Below are 20,529 nucleotides of genomic sequence, written 5' to 3'. Positions count from 1 at the left end.
CATGAAGCACCAATTGTTGGATTCTTCAGTGAATGGAGTCGCCAGGTGAATGATTTCAGCTGTCTTCTATCGGATCGTTGTCCACCATCAACCATCAGATCTGAACTTCATACATGTATTGGGGCAAGACAATCTTCAAGCAAACCGTTTTCATCCCCAGTGGAGTCGCCACTATGTTAGAGCCTAAATCTGTCGTAGGCTGAAGGAAGGCAAAATTCAGGGTAACCACAAACCACGCTCAGTCTGGTAGCTAGCCCTACCAGAATAGGAGAGGGCTCTCTCCGGGTCACGCTCGGTGAAGAATAAACAAATAGGGTCTGAGAATGGCTTAAAATGGATACTGTTTTTAGGCTAGTAAATAGATATGAAAATAGGCGATTTTTTGAATGACTAAATTTTCTGGGCTGTATGGGGCCAACAGGACTGCATGAGCTAGGAAATTAAATCAATGACACACATTGTTTCATGAGGCAAGATAGGCAGGAAGTTTGGCAATCAAATTTGAATAATATGGAGTGGAAAGGCAGTTAAGAGGCTGAAAAGGGCATATGTGATGAATCCTTTTCAGATAGAAGAAACCACACAGAACATGAACACTTTCCCAAGGCAGAGCAGTAAATTGAATTCTACCTTTCTGACTTAAAAGCATTCAGCTGGGAGTGATTATGAATGAAATGTAAAACATCACAAGACACATATGAAACAGAAAGAAAACACGTATGCTAAACTCATACCACAGGAATCTCAAGAATCAGAGCTGTATCATTTCATTAAAATCTCTGCCAAAACTGTATAATGAGAGCGCTGGGTTTTTCCTCCACACTGCTCCCAGAAATTCCAACCCTTTACAAATGAATTTCAATACAATAAATAAGCTCATAAGTGGGAAAGCAAATCGATGAAGATAGGGAGTCGTTTAATCATCATTAATGAACTGAAGCTGAAGAGCCAACTGTTTGCCAGCGCTACATTTTCCACCCAAACGACTGATGGAGAGGTTTGGGGACTCAAAACTTGCCCAAATCTCTTGGCTATCTACCACCAGTCATGATTTTTCATGCCAAATCCAATGATGTAAACTTTTTTCAATTTGGAGCTCCCTAGCAAAAGCACGCGCCACGTGCGCGGCACATAGGGAAGTGGCGCGGCGCATTGGGCTTGAGGCGCAGCGCATAGAGCCTATACGTAGCTCTTTTTGCAGGAGACTTTTGGAGGCCTTCCCAGTGTCCAAATTGGGTGTAGGATAGCTTGTTGGAAAGGTCTTTGAGTCTACTTTCCAACTCAACCAGAATATTTCAATTTGGAGTTCATTTCCCCTATCAAAAATCAAATCTTCCAAGACTGGTCCAAATGTGCCAAATGAGGCTGCCTCAAGGCAGAGTGCTGTTGCAGTTAACTTGTGAAGGTGTTCCTCAAGTCCAAATTGAGCTCATGATAGCTCATGGGAAAGCTATTTGTGTCTAGTTATCATTTTAATCATCAATCAAGTCATTTGGCTAACCAAGCTAGGAGAAAACTTGATTTTACCAAGGTCACTTTAGAGGTGCATCAATTCTCCCAAGGAAATTGTATTTTTGACATTTCTATAAAACCATGAAACCTGTGTAAAAAGTGAAGGAGGTTTTTATTCCTTGGCCTATTTTGGACAAAAACCTCTCTCAGTTTTCCAAAATTCATCTTTTCTTTCTCAGAAACATCATTTGAGTGAATTATTGAACCTTCCTCTGGCCTGCAAGTATTATTGAAGCACTTTGAGAACAACAATTTTCAAACCCTAGACCTAATACCAAGAGATTAGAATAGAACTATAAATGACCTTTAAAATGATTTGACAAATACACCTAAACCAGCAGGATAAGGCATGAGGGGAAATGACTGACAAGACCCTTCCGTCAGATTATGGCATGCCCCTAGCGGAATGCAGCTGAGTGAATGGAGCGAGACTCCTAAAAATGAAATGCAGAAAGAGTTTTGATCTCTGATGGAGGACTGACAAGACCGACTCTAACAGGTAGTACAACCATCAGAAGAACATAGTGTTAATGGTGAAATCAACATCTCTGACTATCATCACGAGCAGTTTTACGCGAAGTTCAAGCTCGTTAAAAAATAAACCTGGCAATGAGCAAATGTTCCCCGAGAGTTCAATCTCATTAAAAAAATGAACCCACCTTTGGTAAATAACCATTGTGATCGCATAATTATCAGCTTTTGAACCTTGGTTGTGTTCTTACCATCACCTCCACTCATTTTTAGCCGATCATATGCCTCCATTTGATTGTTTACCCTTTTGAGGAATAGCTGCGATGAGTGATTCTATTAGCCACCTTCTTTACACTGTCATGATTGAAAAGTTCCAAACTTTACCTGGAACCAGTTGCTATCCAAAAACATCACTCATTCTTCAAAAAACAAGTCTCCTTTAAGCTCTTTTCATCTGACTCGTAATATATGAAAAAATTTCTGAGCAATTGGCCTCTCCAGCTCATTAAAGCAATCAAAAGTGCCATCCCTCTAGATTTTAATCTTTTTGGACTTGAGGGATCATTACACAAAAAGATCAAGTGCTTGTCTTGTTCGGCTCATTAAAACTATTGAAAAGTCGCCCCTTTCGTATTATTTTATACTTTTTCAGACTTAAGGGATTATATTACGAAAAAGTACTATTGGAGTTGCATTTACGTCTATTTTTAGATTGTCTAAAATTGAAAAGGGCTCAATTATCTTTGTCATTAAACTCGTTAAAACAATAGCGACAAGCTTGTCCATGCAGACAAGAGCAAGTTTCACTGTCGCTAGGCTCATTAAAACATAGCGACAGGTTTGCCCGAAGGGAAAATTATAGAACAAGCATATGTTATCCTCCTCAAGCTTGACAAAAATAAAGAGGTACTGGTCAGAAATGACTGGGGAAAAAGGGAAGAAAACTTGAATAAATTCATTGGTAGCAGGTCACTCTTGAACATGACACTTTCACTCCATCACCATGATTGAGTTGGGTTGGGTTATTCCATTCACTGGTCATATCACCATTGGTCTGTCGTACCATCCATTTTGGGGTTAATGCTACCAATCCATTTCAGTGTCACCGATATGTTCAAGAGAAGTCGCTCAGAGAATTCACCAACCCAGCTAATGCCTCATCCGCTGCAATACCTTCACTCTCCATTTTTCATGACTGCCACCCTGAACCTTGTATCATCAGATCGTTTTCACCTCCACAAAATCATTTGCTCTGTTCCATGTCGTAGATGTGGGATTCATTAAGGCCCTCCTATGATGAGTCACTTCTTGTCGACATTAGCTCATTATCCAAGAAGTTGACTTAGGAACAACCCTTTCAGTACTTTGAAGCTTGCATGCCTCAATGGCAAGTTTCTCACTTCCGGTGATAGGTTTACATCAATGCCCTTCGACTAAAAGATTTTGAGTGGCGTTCGGCACCAACTCATGTATTCACACCATGTGAATTGTACTGCAGTACCTTGAGGGTCATTATCATTATCGGTGATTCGTCTCGCGCCTGTTAACAACTTACATCATTGCCTGGTAATCAGACGATGTCTTTGCATGTTCGACATCAGAACATATTTTCACATGGATCAACTTAACGAGTTTGAAGACCTCAGATCTAGTTCATCCATCCATGCTGCGAAATATATTCAGGAAAATAAAAACATCAAATGTACATCATAGCTGCACAGATAATCATCCAAACTAAGGGATTATGGCTCTACCAGAATCATCATTCTGCCACACGGCCGATTGTCTGTCTTATGTACATGAAAATGAATTTATAAAGCTGAGCATGGGAATGCCTGCCTCAGCTAGATCATGAAAATATTATGAAGATAATGTATTGTATTGTATCTTGTTATAGGTCACCTTCCAGTTCGAAAAACATTGGATCCTCATGATAAAGAATTTCACCCGACATCAGAAGATTTACGACCTCATGCTTTAGGGGGCAACTGTTATAGACATATTTGGGCACTGCAACCCCAATCACATATGTCCATAAGCCAAGGGCTTCTAAACCCCTAAAAGTGTTGTTTCATACCCTAAAAGAACAAGGTCAACTGATTACATCATTTCCCAGAAGTTCTCCCTGAAAAACTACTCAGAACTAGTCAAAATTGGACCATACAGACTGCTCCATGCTGAGGGTGCAATGCATCTCACCTGTTACACACGGGGGGTGCGATGCATACTGAAAATCCCTTCTGTAGGGTGTGATGAGCGAGAGCAAACAAATGGCAGAAGTAGTTTTCTAGGTGGAAACTCAAAGAATCTTCTAGAAACTGCTCATATGACACTTGCCTCTCTGAATTTGCCCAAGGATGAGTAAGAGATCATGAAATCTCCAAGTGGAACCAAGAACTATCAGTGAAATGACACTAATCAAAATCCCAAAAGCTGACTCACTCTCCTACAAACATCTATATATGGATCCCTCATCCTAGAGATCCAAAGGCTGGAATTTTGTAATTTGTAAGGAAGTGCTGTTGGTTTCTCTTTGAAGACATTGTATTGTTGGGTGATCTTTCTTTATATGAGGTGAAGAGGGTTTTCATGCTGGGAGGATGATGCTGGATCAGACAGCTTGGTTGTAATCCTCTCTTCTACTACTTCTATCAATAAAGCTATTTGAGTTTTCCTCCATATGCTTGTATATCTCTGGATCTTGTATTTGTATATGCATTTATATGGTTAATGTACATCTGATCCTACATTGTTTATGATTATAGATATATATGCTTTGACTCTACAGGTGTTCTTTGAAGTGGGACAAGTGAGAAAGGAGTGGCTAAAGCTCTATCAAAGGAGAGAGGAAACAAGCAAGGAGACTAGCGAAATACTGAGGTTGGTACTCTCTGCTTCTCTCTCATCTACCTCTCATAAAGGAAAACACAGGTAACTTTAGTTTGTTTGTTTCTAAGATAGCTACCCATATTAGTGGGACTAGCAGCTCTGAGTGGACGCTAGTTTTCCCGATAACAGTATTACGGACTCTAACTGGTATCTAGAAAGCAACAGATGAAGGCAATGGGGGAGGCTCTGATGTATCAACCGGGAAGACAATCAAATGGTCTTTAGAAGGATCTACTGCACCCAAGGCAGTTAGTAGAGATTTATTTTGAGATGAGAACAACTGGAGGACTTCCAATGTCAACATGGAAGCAAGTGATTGCGCCAAGTCATCTACTATACTGTATGTATGGGAAAATCTATTAGAAGCCACATTACGGCATAATGGTCCCTTTGGGATCTTAGGAATGACCTAAAATTTAGGTTGAGGTATCTATAAAGGACCATTTAGTGTCGTAAGAGACTCAACAAATAATTTGGTTTTTTACTCGGTGGTAGACGAAGTCGAGGGCTTGTCGTATTGACGCGACTGAGTTTGCAGGTTGATATTGGAGGGGTTAACCTCATCAGAGTTCATCATAAGGATCTGGTAGTCACTAGGACCAGAAGGTTGGGGGAGATGGGTTGCTTGACTTGGCTGAGGTTGAGCAACCACCAATCCTTGTGAAGGGAAAGGATTTGTGAGCACTGTTAGTTGAGATGAAGTAGGATTCTAAGGCGATTGTTGAACTCTAGAAGCTACTTGAGCTTCCCACATTTGGTGCATCTGGGGTAAGAAAGGACACTCGTGTATAATGGCCATGTACACCACAACATGTACAAGGCTTGTTCATACAAATACCCTTTTTCTACTTGGGTAGGATTCCCTGTTGCTGGTTGTTGGTGTTAGGCTGGTTCCCTAGGGGTTCACTAGGATGATTAACTAGATTACCCTAGTTACCCTTGTTACCCTTCCCCTTATTCTTTTTCTTCAATTTTTTTGGATTGGTAGCACTTTGCTACGCAAACACCTGGCCCTGAGGGGGCAGTGGCTGCTGGGGCTGAGGATGCATGGGAGGATATGGTGCTAATGCTTGAGGGGCTGGATGTTATCGGGAAATCTAGTGTCTATTCAAAGCTGCTAGTCCCACTAAGACGGGTAGCTATATTAGAAACAAATAGATTAAAGTCACTTGTTTTTCCTTTATGGGAGAGAGATGAGAAAGAAGTAGAGAGTACCAACCTTAGTCTTCCACTTGGCTCCTTGCTTGTTTCCTTTCCCCTTTTATAGAATCTCGCCATTGCTTCCTTACTTGTCCAGCTTCAAAGAGCACCTGTAGATTCACAACAGCCTAATACCATCAAAGCATAGAGATCTTTCACTGTAAACAATATAGGATCAGATATATATTAACCATATAAATGCATATAACAACACAATGTTCAGAGATCCACAAGAATATGGAGGAAAACTCAAATATCTTTATTAGTAAAAGTCATAGAAGAGAGGATTAAAAACACTTGGTCTGACCCAGCGCCATCCTACTAGCTTGAAAGCCCTCTTCACCTCACACAAAGAAAGATCACCCAACGTCTTCAAAGAGAAACCAACAACACCTCTTTTCAAATTACCAAATTCCAAACTTTGGATCTCTTGGATGAGGGATCCATTTATAAATATTTGCGGGGGGGTGAGTCAACTTCTAGGGTTTTGATTAGTGTCATCTCTCTGATAGTTCTTAGTTCCACATGGAGATTTTAGATCTCTTACTCATCCCTGGGCGAACTCAGAGAGGCAAGTGTCATATGAGAAGTTTCTAGAAGATTCCTTGATCATCCACTTAGTAAACTGTCTCTGCCACTTGTCTATTCTCGCTCATCGCACCCTATAGAAGGAATTTTCAGTATGCATTGCATCTCCCGTGTGTAGTAGGTGAGATGCATTGCACCTTGACCATGGAGCAAGTGAGATGATCCAGTTTTGACCAGTTCTGAGCAGTTTTTCATGGAAAACTTCTAGGAGATGATGTAATCAGCTAACCTTGTTCCTTTAGGGTACAAAACAACACTTTTAGGGACTTAGAAGCCCTTGGTTTATGGACATATTTGATTGGGGTTGCAGTGCCCAAATATGTCTATAATAGTTGCCCCCTCAAGCATGAGATCATAAATATTTTGATGTCGGGTGAAATGCTTTATAATGAGGATCCGAGGTTTTTCGAACTGGAAGGTGACCTGTAATAAGATACAGTACAATACATTATCTTCATAATATTTTCATGATCTATCTGAGGTGGGCATTCCCATGCTTAGCTTGATAAATTCATTTTCATGTACAAATGACAGACAAGCATCTGTGTGCAGACTGATGATTCTGGTAGCGCCATCATCCCTTAGTTTGGATGATTATCTATGCAACAATGATGTACGTTTGATGTCTTTATTTTCCTGAATATATCGTAGCCCAGATGGATGAAACTAGATCTGGGGTCTTCAAAACTCGTTCAATCCTCACCCGAAAGTACAAGTCGATCCATGTGAAAAAGATGTTCTGATGTCGAACATGGAAGGACATCGCCTTATTACCAGCCAATGATGTAAGCTGTTAACAGGCACAAGAGGAATCACTGATGATGATGATGACCCTCAAGGTACTGCAGTAAAATTTGCGTGGTGTGAATACATGAGTCAATGTCAAACACCACGCAAACTCTTTCGGTCGAAGGCCATTAATGTAAACCTGTCACCGGAAGTGAGAAACTTGCCATTGAGGCATGCAAGCTTCAAAGTACTGAAAGGGTTGTTCCTAGGTCAGCTTCTTGGATAATGAGCTGATTTCGACAAGAAGTGACCCATCATAGGAGGGCATTGATGGATCCCACATCTACGACATGGAACAGAGCAAATGATTTTGTAGAGGTGAAAACAATCTGATGATACAAGGTTCAGGGTGGTGGTCATGAAAGAATGAAGCACGAAGGTATTGCAACAGATGAGACACAAGCTGGGTAGGTGAATTCTCTTAGCAAATTCTCTTGAACATATTGGCGACATTGAAATGGATTGGTAGCATTAACCCCAAAAGTGGATGGTATGGTGGACCAATGGTGATATGACCGGTGAACGGAATAACCCAACCCAACTCAATCATGGTGATGGAGTGAAAGTGTCATGTTCAAGAGCGACCTGCTACCAATAAAGCTTCTTTAAGTTTTCTTCCCAATTTTCCCCAGTCATTTCTGACCAGTACCTCTTTATTTTTGTCAAGCTTGAGGAGGATAACATATGCTTGTTCTATAATTTTCCCTTCGGGCAAACCCGTCGCTATGTTTTAACGAGCTTAGCGACAGTGAAACTCATTCTTGTCTGAATGGACAAGTTTGTCACTATTGTTTTAACGAGTTTAATGACAAGGATAACTCAGTCCTTTTCAATTTTAGAGAGTCTGAAAAGAGATGGAAAGGAAGACTCCAATATTCCTTTTTCGTAGTATAATCCCTTAAGTCTGAAAAAGTATAAAACAATGCGAAAGGGATGACTTTTTGATAGTTTTAACGAGCCGAACAAGACAAACGCTCGATCTTTTTTTGTAATAATCCCTCAGGTCCAGAAAGATTAAAATCTAGAGGAGGGATAACACTTCCAATCACTTTAACGAGCTGGAGAGGCCACTCGCTCGGCAATCTTTCCATATTTTACGAGTCAGATGAAAAGAGCTTAAAGGAGACTCGTTTTTTGAGGAACGAGTGATGTTTTCAGATAGCAGCTAGTTCCAGGTAAGATTTGGAACTTTCCAATCACGGCAGTGTAAAAAGGTGGCTAATAGGATCACTCATCGCAGCTGTTCCTCAAAAGGGGTAAACAATCAAATGGAGGTGAATGATCGACAACAACGGAGTGGAGGTGATGGTAAGAACACGACCAAGGCTCAAAAGCTGATGATAATTCATTCACAATGGTTATTTACCGGAGATGGGTTCATTTTGAATGATCTTAAACTCTGGTGGAACATATGCTCATTGCTAGGTTTAATTTTTAACGAGCTTGAACTTCGCGTAAAACTGCTCGTTGCTAGGTTTATTTTTTAATGAGCTTGAACTTCGCGTAAAACTGCTCGTTGCTAGGTTTATTTTTTAACGAGCTTGAACTTCGCATAAAACTGCTCATGGCCTGGTTCATTTTTTAATGAGATTGAACCATGCGACAACATATGCTCAGATTCAGTTTCATGTTTACACAAGCTTGAAACGAGAAACTATGCTTGTTATAAGTTCGCATGCCCCCAGCATAATGATGCAAATTGAGGTGCATGCCCCCCAAGCTTCATTGCATTCAACACAGTGGTTGGAATGAAGGTTTACCTTTGAAATCTTTGAAAGACTTGACTTGGATTTTGCGAGATCATAATCAAAGACTCGATTTTGAAAGGGAGTTGTTTCATTTTTTAATGAGGTTGACACAATAAAAGAACTATCCTCATAATCCACTGTATTTACAGTATTTGATAGAAAATAAAAAATTGAAGGATGATTATGGTTGCTGGAATAATCTTCGTGGTGATCTAGAACATCAGAACGATGGTGGTAATCTTCCCATGGTGCCTCTCCTATCATCATTGACTGAATGATTCCTTCGTCTGTAGAATGTACATGTGACCAAGGATCTAAAGGGGTGCCATATTCCTTAGACCTATCTATCCAAACACTCGATAAGCGTTGATTTGGGTTTGCCCCCCAGGCCAAGAAAATTGATTGCTAAAATATTTCTAAAATGGTGATGATCCATGCTGATAAAATGTTCAGGAATCTTCTGAATCTTTTAGATATAGAAGATATCATATTGCAGGTTTCCACCGTGGCCACTTCCGCCAGATTACTCTGAGGTGGTAGGGCAAAAGTACCCATCAATGTAGGGTCTTTTAGCAAGCCTACTCCGATATTTTGAAGTGAATGAGAGCTTCCATGGATCATCAGGATGCTTCTCGTAACTTGTGAGCTGTTGGGGAGAAAGGTTTGTTGGTCGACGATTGTAATTACTCCTTGAAAAGGAAATGCAATCTTTCTGAAGTATGTCGACACAACAACGGCCATAGCATAAATCTAGGGCCTTCCTAGTAGGATGTTGTAGTCAAGGTTTCCATCGATAACTTCAACATCAATTTCTACTGTTTTACACCCTAGTTCAACTTGTAAGTTACTTAAAATTCCATACGGAGTGTATGTCCTTCCATCAAATGCTTTTAACATCGTTGACAATCATGACAAGGGTGGTGAGCCTAAATTTTTTGAGCAACTCATTGACATAATACATGTAGATGCCCCCTCATCAATAATTGTTCGATGAACAATTTTTTTGAGGGCTTTCACTTGAATGAGGAAAGCGAGTTGAGCTAGTAACTGAGGCTCATATCCTTTATGACTAAAGGCCACGTGATTGGAATCCGCTGGGTCAATCCCACCTATTGCTGATAATAGAGCCTGCTTTTGGGAGGGGAAATTTTGCAGTACCTCAAGTGTTGACATAGTGGACGGAAATTGGGCCAGGTCCTCTACTATATTATAATTATGTGCTGCTCTGGCACAAGGATTAAATGTCGATTTGTGTACTACTCCCTTTGGCGGCTTTATCGTTAGCTCAGGAATGATGGGTGGCACAACTTCGGTTGAAGTTGTTTTCGAACTACTAGGTTGATCAGTAGCCTTGTTGTTCGACAGCTGTGGATTCCTGTAATATTTATTCCTTGTTGATATTAAAGCATCATTTTGCTTTTTTGAAATGGGCAGCATAAGCACTTTGGATGGGGAAGCATTGTCACTAGCAACCAGATTGGTTCCTGGGTTTGGAAACGGATCAGTCAATACCGCTGAGGTTTTTGAATTCTTAAAGAATTTATTAACTTCAGCTTTATATGGACAATATCTCCAATGATCCTCATCGCATATGAGGCATGGCTGAGTAGGTTTATTTTGCCCGGAAGGGTTTTCAGAAGATTTTTCAGGAGGCGAATCATCTTGTTTCTTCTTTTTTCTCTTCCCTTTCTTCTTGCCCCTTGGTTGCTTCGGTTCTTTGCCTTTGTCGATTGACATGGCATTAACCTCCGAGGCGAGAAGTTCTTCATTTTCATTTTGATCAGAAACCTTATGGGCTTTCTTGGATGCAGCCTTTGTCGATTTTGTGCTTGTCGTGCCTATCACACCATCGCTGGCATGAGAGTCCTTGTTTGATTTAGGAGGAGGAGGAATGGAAATCTCCGGTCTGGGAGCATTGGAGATTTTGTCGTAGAGCATTCTAGACTGAGTATAGATCAAGTCTAGATATTGTGCATGAGCAATAACCTACTCTTCAGTGATGACCCCTCCCTTTGCCACATCTTATGTAATAGAAGGTAACAATGATTTAATAAACCATTCGGCTAGAAGCAGATCAGGAACATATGTTTTCACCATTCTACGGCGACGTCGCCATTCATGAATATGATCGGATATGTGAGTGGCTGTCTTTTGCTTGAAATTGGTAAGAAGCTCTGTTCCTATTTCATACCTTATTGGTAATTGAAAATGGGTTAAAAAGGTTGTGGCAAGGGTGCTGAAGTTATTGAATGAAGCTCTAGGCAACTCGATATACCATTTTGCTACCAGACCAGTTAACATTCGCTGAAAAAGGAAAAGCTGAATCGAATCATCATTGAGAGTGTTGGACGAACACCACAGATGAAAGGTCATCACATGATTCAATGGGTCTTCACCCAGATTTCCATTAAATTTAGGAATATTTGACAGAAGTTTATGAGGAATCGCTGGCCACCAAGGGGCATAAGCGATTGGATCGTTCGTTAGCCGATTTAGATCTGGTAACTCTAGAGTCGCCATGAAGGGCAACTGTTGATTCAGGTTCGACGAAGCGTACCCAGGATAAGATGGGATCGCCTGAGCAGTGGGTCTTTACATACTAGAATAATGCATTTGATGCTGATAACTTTGATAAGGTGGTTGGGAATAACCAATTTGAGACCATTGGTTATAACTGTTTTGAATATACGACTGCCCATTACTTGCAAATTTTTGCTACTCAGGTCCTTGGTAAGCTTGTTGGAATTGCGATTGTTGATATTGCACCAGCCATGGTTGTGAAACCATTTGCTATTGCCCAATACTGGAAATTTGACCAAGATGAGGGGTAATAGTACCCGTTTGAGCCTGAGTCGCTCCAGTTAAGGAGCCACTAACTGGCGATTGTGGTTGTGTCGTGGAGACAAGAGGCTGTTGTACAATGACCTGAGAAACTTGAGGTTGGCATATAACAGGGAATGCTTGTACTTGCGACACCGTCACAATAGTTGGTGTAGAAATTTTGAATAATATGACACATATTCACAAATATTATCCTGATTATACATTTATAAGTGGAACATGCATAATACATAACCTTCTCTACGTTGATCATCAATTTACAGAAGTAGAAACATTCACAGGCGCACATAGAAGCATCAATCACTCATATCAACACAGTATTTTCCTGGGGAAAGCATCTCGCTAAAAACCCCAACTATCTATATATTATAGTGATTGAATCATGTAACATTACAAAGTACAATGCTTATCACAAGCAATCCAGTACCAGCTCCACCTGTTACACACAATACAGCTCAGATGTGATCTCCAAATCTATTCCACTGCTTGCCTGCCTCTCCAGCTCAATACCTGCTCAAGAACTAATGAGAATGGTTTACCAAATGCTTATTTGACCTAGAAATAATCACTCACACTGTGTTGGACGTGAGCATAGGCTACAATTCTTGGTATTGGCCAATTCATTGGCATACTCAATCCCTTTGATTGTGCAAATCCTCATGCACAACTATAGTCACAACTGATAGCAATCTGATCCTCTAACACCTGTCCCTGCTGAACTGAACATGCACTGACATGCAACTAAGTTAAATGATGTATAGTTGCATTATGAGTTAATAACTTGTGAATTAATTAATAAGTAATTCACCCAACTCATCTCTAGTCTATTTTCCAGTTAGACTAAATACAACCAGTTTAACAAAGCTAAACTGAACACAACTCCATCAACTGCACCTCCAGTCCACTAAACTCAACTCACTTGAGTTCTAACTGAAGTCCTGCATGCAAATATTAGTCATCCCATAGGTAACCACGTATTTCCTTCTGGGATCTGCATGTACCACATCCGTAGCTCATCCTGAAGTGCTCCAAGAGAATAAGACAAAGCTTATAGTCCAAATATTATTATGAGACAATAATATTTGACTTTTCTATTTTTTGACAGCCAGTCTAAAAATAGACTTTGATCACCCATACTGTGATCACTCATACTGTGGTCACCCATACTGTGGTCACCCATACTGTGATCACCCATACTGTGATCACCCATACTGTGATCATCCCTGTTGGGATCAAAAATAGAACTTGCGCCATAATTTGCCTGCGGGCCCACTTAATGAAGGCGACTCTTTTCACTAAGCTCCATCATCTTGTTGCAATATCAACAAGCATTTATTGTTGCACACTTTTCAACACTCCCTCTCAACAAGAAAGGATTCCTCTCAAACCCGATCCTGTAACTCTGGAATGTTCTCCATGCAACACATCTGGCCGGTCCACTTGCTCTGTCATCAAAGTCTCTGACTTCTATTGCCTCTGTCGACTGAAGACTCTGCATCTCTGTGCTCTTCAGTATATGACTGCTCTAGCCTCTGTCACTTTGATCTCTGACTGCATCTGTGTTGCTGCTGGTTCTATCTCCCAGCATTGCACCTCCCAACTGACCTCCCTGTTGGGCTAGAAACACCCTCTGATGCTGAAGCTCTACATGCTGCTGACAAGTGCTCCCTCTCTGAAATCTGCGCTACTGCAACATCTCCATGCATCTCGCACCATTGCACACCTCTTTGTGCCACCTAGAACTGTGCAAAACACTTGTGCCTCTCGCATTGCTACAGCCTGCTAGCTATGCACTGTCCTGGGATTCCCTGCACTGTCGCTCTCTCTGCCACTCCATCCGCATTTGTCTCTACCCAATCAGTCAGTTCCTGCTACTACACATCTGGGGCTCCCGTAGCAAGGTCTCATCCAAGAGGTTGGGTACCTCAGGGATCCTGCCCCTCCTCCTTGGGACAATCAATCCACATCACCCCACCTCCTACCTGGAGGTATGGCTGCATGCGATCCCTCAGCCCACCTGGCTCGAAGTTTCCCCCTACTGGAGGTCTTTGCATGAGTAGATGTCTCTACTCGATCTCCTCTCAGCCTCCCCTATTGTGGCTCCTCCACAACCTCCTGAAGCTGCTGCACCAATCGTGGCTCCTCCACAATTGTCTGAGACTTCTTTTGGCTCTGCATGTTGAGAGGTAATATGTGCTCCCTCTCAACCACCAAGTCTCCATTAGTTGCCTCGCTGCTCAAGGCTTCGCATGCATCTTGAACCTCAAGAGCATACATGTTCTTGACCCATGAACCAATCTGCTTCACCTGTCTAGTGATGATGTGTCTAAGGAAAACCTTTCCCTTACTGAAGACCACATCATAGCCTCTGTCTTCCAGCATCGCGATCGACACCAAGTTTCTCTTCAGTCCTGGTACATACTTGACATCGGTCAAGGTAAGGCGAGCTCCATGCTCCCTCTGAAAAATAAGCGTGCCTACACCTGAGACACTATACTTCTCATCATTACCCATCCCTATGAGTATCTAGAGATCTTTCTCCTCCAAAGTATTGAACAAACTTTTGTCACCGGTCATGTGGAAAGAAGCTCCACTGTCAAGAAACCAACCACTTCCCATCATGGATGAAACCATGCATGCAAAGAGTGTGAAATCCAACTCAAACTGTGAAGTAAGTGCCTCACCTTCAGATCCTTCCCCGGATCCCTTCTTGGACTTCTTATTTGGGCAATTAGTAGCATAATGACCTAACTCATGACAACAAAAGCATCTCACCTTCGCCTTGTCAACCTTCTTCCCATCATTGGAAGAACTGGATTTGGAAAGAGAAACCTTCCCCTTCCCCTTCTTCGCATTACTCGCTAAGGCACAGTTATCCTCATCATGCATAGATGAAGAACTGTCTCTGGTGCGCCATCTAATCTCCTCTTGCACAAGATCTGACCAAAGTCTCTCCCATCCTGGCAATTTCTCCCTTCCATTTACCGAGTCCTGGTAGCTATGCCAACTCTTAGGAAGGTCAAGGAGTGCTAGACTCACCATCCTCATCCGACAGTCACCCCCACACTTCCCAGCTCATCCCAACATTGGGTGAACTTCGTGAGATATTGGGGCATACTGTCTCCATTCTCAAACTTAATGTTTTTGAGTTTTATCTCTTGCTTTGGAATTAAATTTGAATTCCACCAGCTCAAAAACTCAACCACTTCCAATCTAAAATTCGTGAGAACAAAGTATTTCTCGTACAGAGATCAACTGTATGGGCTTTTACCGGATATCTCACCTTCCAAAAGAAGGATGAATCTAGAGGCTACCTGGCCCGATTACAGGCTCTGCCTGAAGAAATAAAATGTAAACACTTTCTGAATAATAGATCAGATGATCAATCCTTGTTTGATATCCTGTAAAAATCTCTTCTACAAATCAAGCAGCTCCGATACCATGTAGAAATTTTGAATAATATGACACATATTCACAGAGATTATCCTGATTATATAGTTATAAGCAGAACATGCATAATACATAACCTCCTCTACGTTGATCATAAATTTATAGAAGCAGAAACATTCACAGGCGCACATAGAAGCATCAATCACACATATCAACACAGTATTTTCCCAGGGAAAGCATCTCGCTAAAAACCCCAACTATCTGTATATTATAGTGATTGAATCATGTAACATTACAAAGTACAATGCTTATCACAAGCAATCCAGTACCAGCTCCACCTGTTACACACAATACAGCTCAGATCTGATCTCCAAATCTATTCCACTGCTTGCCTGCCTCTCCAGCTCAATACCTGCTCAAGAACTGATGAGAATGGTTTACCAAACTCGTATTTGACCTGCAAATAATCACTCACACTGTGTTGGACGTGAGCACAGGCTACAATTCTTGGTATTGGCCAATTCATTGGCATACTCAATCCCTTTGATTGTGCAAATCCTCATGCACAACTATAGTCACAACTGATAGCAATCTGATCCTCTAACACCTGTCCCTGCTGAACTGAACATGCACTGACATGAAACTAAGTTAACTGATGTATTCTATAGTTGCATTATGAGTTAATAACTTGTGAATTAATTAATAAGTAATTCACCCAACTCATCTCTAGTCTATTTGCCAGTTAGACTAAATACAACCAGTTTAACAAAGCTAAACTGAACACAACTCCATCAACTACACCTCCAGTCCACTAAACTCAACTCACTTGAGTTCTAACTGAAGTCATGCATGCAAATATTAGTCATCCCATAGGTAACCACGTATTTCCTTCTGGGATCTGCATGTACCACATCCGTAGCTCATCCTGAAGTGCTCCAAGAGAATAAGACAAAGTTTATAGTCCAAATATTATTATGAGACAATAATATTTGACTTTTCTATTTTTTGACAGCCAGTCTAAAAATAGACTTTTATCACTCATAATGTGGTCACCCATACTGTGGTCACCCATACTGTGATCACCCATACTGTGATCACCCATACTATGATCATCCATACTGTGATCATCCCTACTGGGATAAAAAATAGAACTTGCGCCATAATTTGCCTGTGGGCCCACTTAGTGAAGGCGACTCTTTTCACTAAGCTCCATAATCTTGTTGCAATCTCAACAAGCATTTCTTGTTGCACACTTTTCAATAGCTGGTGTAGTGGGGATGTTCGACATAGGGAGACTCAGTTGCATTGAGTATACAAGTCTTGGTTGTTAAGGCAGTATTGGCACCCAACCACTGGATGTGATTCCAATTTGACCTGAATTTGTTTGTGAGCTCTCATATGGCGACAATCCAGTGCTCAAGGGAATGATTGGCCTTTGGAGACTAGACTGCCCAAATTGATGTTGTGAAGGATCAATTTGTTGAGATTCAACATAAGAGATTCCAGATACTATTCCGGATGAACAAACGGGAACAGACCATATTGTCGAAATAGTCCCTGGGTGGACTCCTTCTAGCAATTGAGAGCTAGTTGGGACAGATGGTATACCAGCGAACATTGTCGGAGTGGTGGCAGGAGGTTCTGCTACTGCTGTATCAGACAAGACAGTCCTAGATGTCGATGGTTATCCAGACATATCGAGTCTATCCAAAAGACTTCCCAGTGCTTCTATAGGAACTTGCGATGAAGAGGTATTAAATTTTGAAGTAGAAGGATATAGGTGGATCTCAGTCCCAAAATGCGATGGGGTACTGGATGGAAGATCCTCCATAATATCTTCTATAGCAATAAATCCAGGTGGAAGAGGCAGACCGTCAGGTCCATAAATTATTTCTGGTGCCGTAGAAGGTATAGATTCTGCAGCTACAGATGTTGGAGGGGTAACACCTTTTGAATCAACCCTGGAAGGAGCTGGTTCAGGAATAGAAGTGTTTACTGTTACACTAGGATTAGTTCTAATGTCCTCTTGTAACTACAGAACTTCTTCTATAGAGGTAGGGATACCAGAAATGGTTAGAGTAACTAGAGTCTCAGAGGATGTTGAAACACAAGTTTCAAACAAACCAGGAGACTTTGACCCAGTTAAACGAGTTCGCTTGACCTGGAATGGTTTGGTTTCTGGAGACAAAGATGGTTGACTCTTCAGTATCCGTGAATGATGGGGTTTTGATTGACTTTCTTCAACAATTGCAGATTTATTTGATCAAATCAAAATAAGAGGGGAAAATGCTATTCTGTATTAAATGAATTTTAGACGCTTTGACACAACTTGCTTTTTCAATTTTTAAGAGTCGAGAAAAAGCTAAAGATGACTCTAGTCGCCTTCGATTTTTAATGAGCTTGAAGTGACAAGTGCTCAGATGGACCTTTTCCTTTAAGGAGTCTGAAAAGGAATGAAAGAGACTGCTCTGGAAATCTAGACAAAGGGATTACCAAACCAATCTCAAAACTGCAGAATACTTTTTACGGTACGATAGTCAATCTTCCCGAATGCTGTGTTTAGTGCATTACGATCGATAGGGCGGCAGACACGGCTTCCTAAGGATAAAGGATATAGCCTACTGTGGTCTCCCAATATATAATCGACGGTACGTGGGAGCACAAGTCCGTACTGGCACTTGTTGTCTCAAAGAGGAGGAATCACCCAACCTACGATGAAAGCGATAGTTACGAGGCTTTACGACACCGGAATACGTCTCTAGATTAGACTTCTAGATGTTGTGTTTTAGGTTCCAAGGTGTTTTTATGTTCATTAAATTTATTTTACAGTTGATCTTTCTTAAGAAGTTTTCCTTTTAGGTTCACCGCGTGATGTAGATATACAATTCCTAAAATGCAATCTAAGATGATAAACAATCGTTTAATCTTCTTTTTGCAATGAAAATCCTAGCTACTAAGGAAAGAGAAATCAAATCTTTTCAACATAGAGCAGAGAGCACACACTAGATGCACTATCCTAAATCAAAATCAACAAGCAGTCTAAATGCAAATGCACGTGCATGTATTTTTTTTTTCCGCTTTCTTAATGTGTGAATGACAAAAAGAATGCTAAATACAAATCTGAATTATTTCTTCTTTCAAAGCGACAATACTAACGATTTTCTTTTCAAAAACGAAAAGGAGACAAGACGACACTTTTACGATTTTGAATTGAAAACTGCTTTTGACACTTGAAATACTACTAATTCACATCAAATACAAGAGTAACAGTATAATCCACTATCAAGAACAATGGGATTCTTTTCTTTGACTGAAGACGACACTTGCGACACTTCCAAATCAAAAGACGATAGTTTGATTAAGCTACTTCTTTGTAAAAGAGAACTGTAAATGGTGCACAATACATAAAAACATTCACATTTCTTTGTACAATAGATGTTGGATGGTGCAAAGAAGGGGGTTTCAATAGTGGTCTACTGATTACAGACAACAAAACTCCTTAATAATACTAAAGAGAGTGAAGAAAAAACCAAAATCTGGAGGCAGATCTAGTCTTGTTTGATCATCGCACCTGTAACACAGGGAAATAGGGATTCATCCCACCTACTGCACACGGGAGGTGTGATGCATCCATATTTCCTAAAGGAGAGGGTGCGATGGTCAAGGAATGAGACTTTAACTTGGTTTTTGGTCACAATTTGGAGTTTAGTCCAAGGATTTAGGCCTAGCAAATGATAGTCAGTAATTACAAAGTATAGGGATGATCTAATGAGGTTACTCAAGCTACCTCTAGGGCACTTAGGATGTTTGAAAGTCAATTGTTCAGTTCATAAAAAAACCTAGAGATTGACTGAAGCAACGTTGATCTACTTTGCACTTGCATAGCAAATGCAGTTCGAAGGCTAGTTGGCTTAACTTCAGGCTCCGTTTGTGGTTTATGAATCAAACAAATAGAGACAAGCAATCAAACTAATTCCTCCCCAGTCGAGTCGCCATTTTGTTATCGGAAAATATAGTGTCTATTCAGAGCTACTAGTCCCACTGAGACGGGTAACTATCTTAGAAACAAACAGATTAAAGTCACTTGTTTTTCCTTTACGAGAGAGAGATGAGAAAGAAGCAAAGAGTACCAACCTCAGTCTTCCGCTTGGCTCCTTGCTTGTTTGCTTTCCCCTTTGACAGAATCTCGCCACTGCTTCCTTACTTGTCCAGCTTCAAAGAGCACCATAGATTCACAGCAACATAATACCATCAAAGCATAGAGATCTTTCAATGTAAACAATATAGGATCAAATATATATTGACCATATAAATGCATATAACAACACAATGTTCAGAGATACACAAGAATATGGAGGAAAACTCAAATAGCTTTATTAGTAAAAGTCGTAGAAGAGAGGATTATAACCATTTTGTCTGACCCAACACCATCCTCCCAGCTTGAAAGCCCTCTTCACCTCACACAAAGCAAGATCACCCAACAATGTCTTCAAAGAGAAACTAGTAGCACCTCTTTGCAAATTACCAAATTCCAACCTTTGGATCTCTTGGATGAGGGATCCATTTATAGATATTTGCAGGGGGGTGAGTCAGCTTCTGGGATTTTGATTAGTGTCATCTCTCTGATAGTTCTTAGTTCCACATGGAGATTTTAGATGTCTTACTCATCCCTGGGCAAACTCAGAGAGGCAAGTGTCATATGAGAAGTTTCTAGAAGATTCCTTGATCATCCACTTAGTAAACTATCTCTACCACTTGTCTATTCTCGCTCATTGCACCCTATAGAAGGAATTTTCAGTATGAATCACACCTCCCGTGTGTAGTAGGTGAGATGCATCACACCCTAGCCATGGAGCAAGTGAGATGATCTAGTTTTGATCAGTTCTGAGTAGCTTTTCATGGAAAACTTATGGGAGATGATGTAATCAGCTGACCTTGTTCCTTTAGGGTACGAAACAACAATTTTAGGGACTTAGAAGCCCTTATTTTATGGACATATGTGATTGGGGTTGCAGTGCCCAAATATGTCTACAACACTGGAGCACTAGGTTGTGCATAAGGAGGAGCAACAATTTGGTAGATGGGTTGGGGCCCTGGAAAC

Source organism: Pinus tabuliformis, chromosome 1_2, assembly GCF_031772625.1.
Source record: "Pinus tabuliformis cultivar Carrire ecotype Pingquan chromosome 1_2, CPIR1, whole genome shotgun sequence".
NCBI classification, from domain to species: domain Eukaryota; kingdom Viridiplantae; phylum Streptophyta; class Pinopsida; order Pinales; family Pinaceae; genus Pinus; species Pinus tabuliformis.
This window is presented reverse-complemented; position numbering follows the sequence as displayed.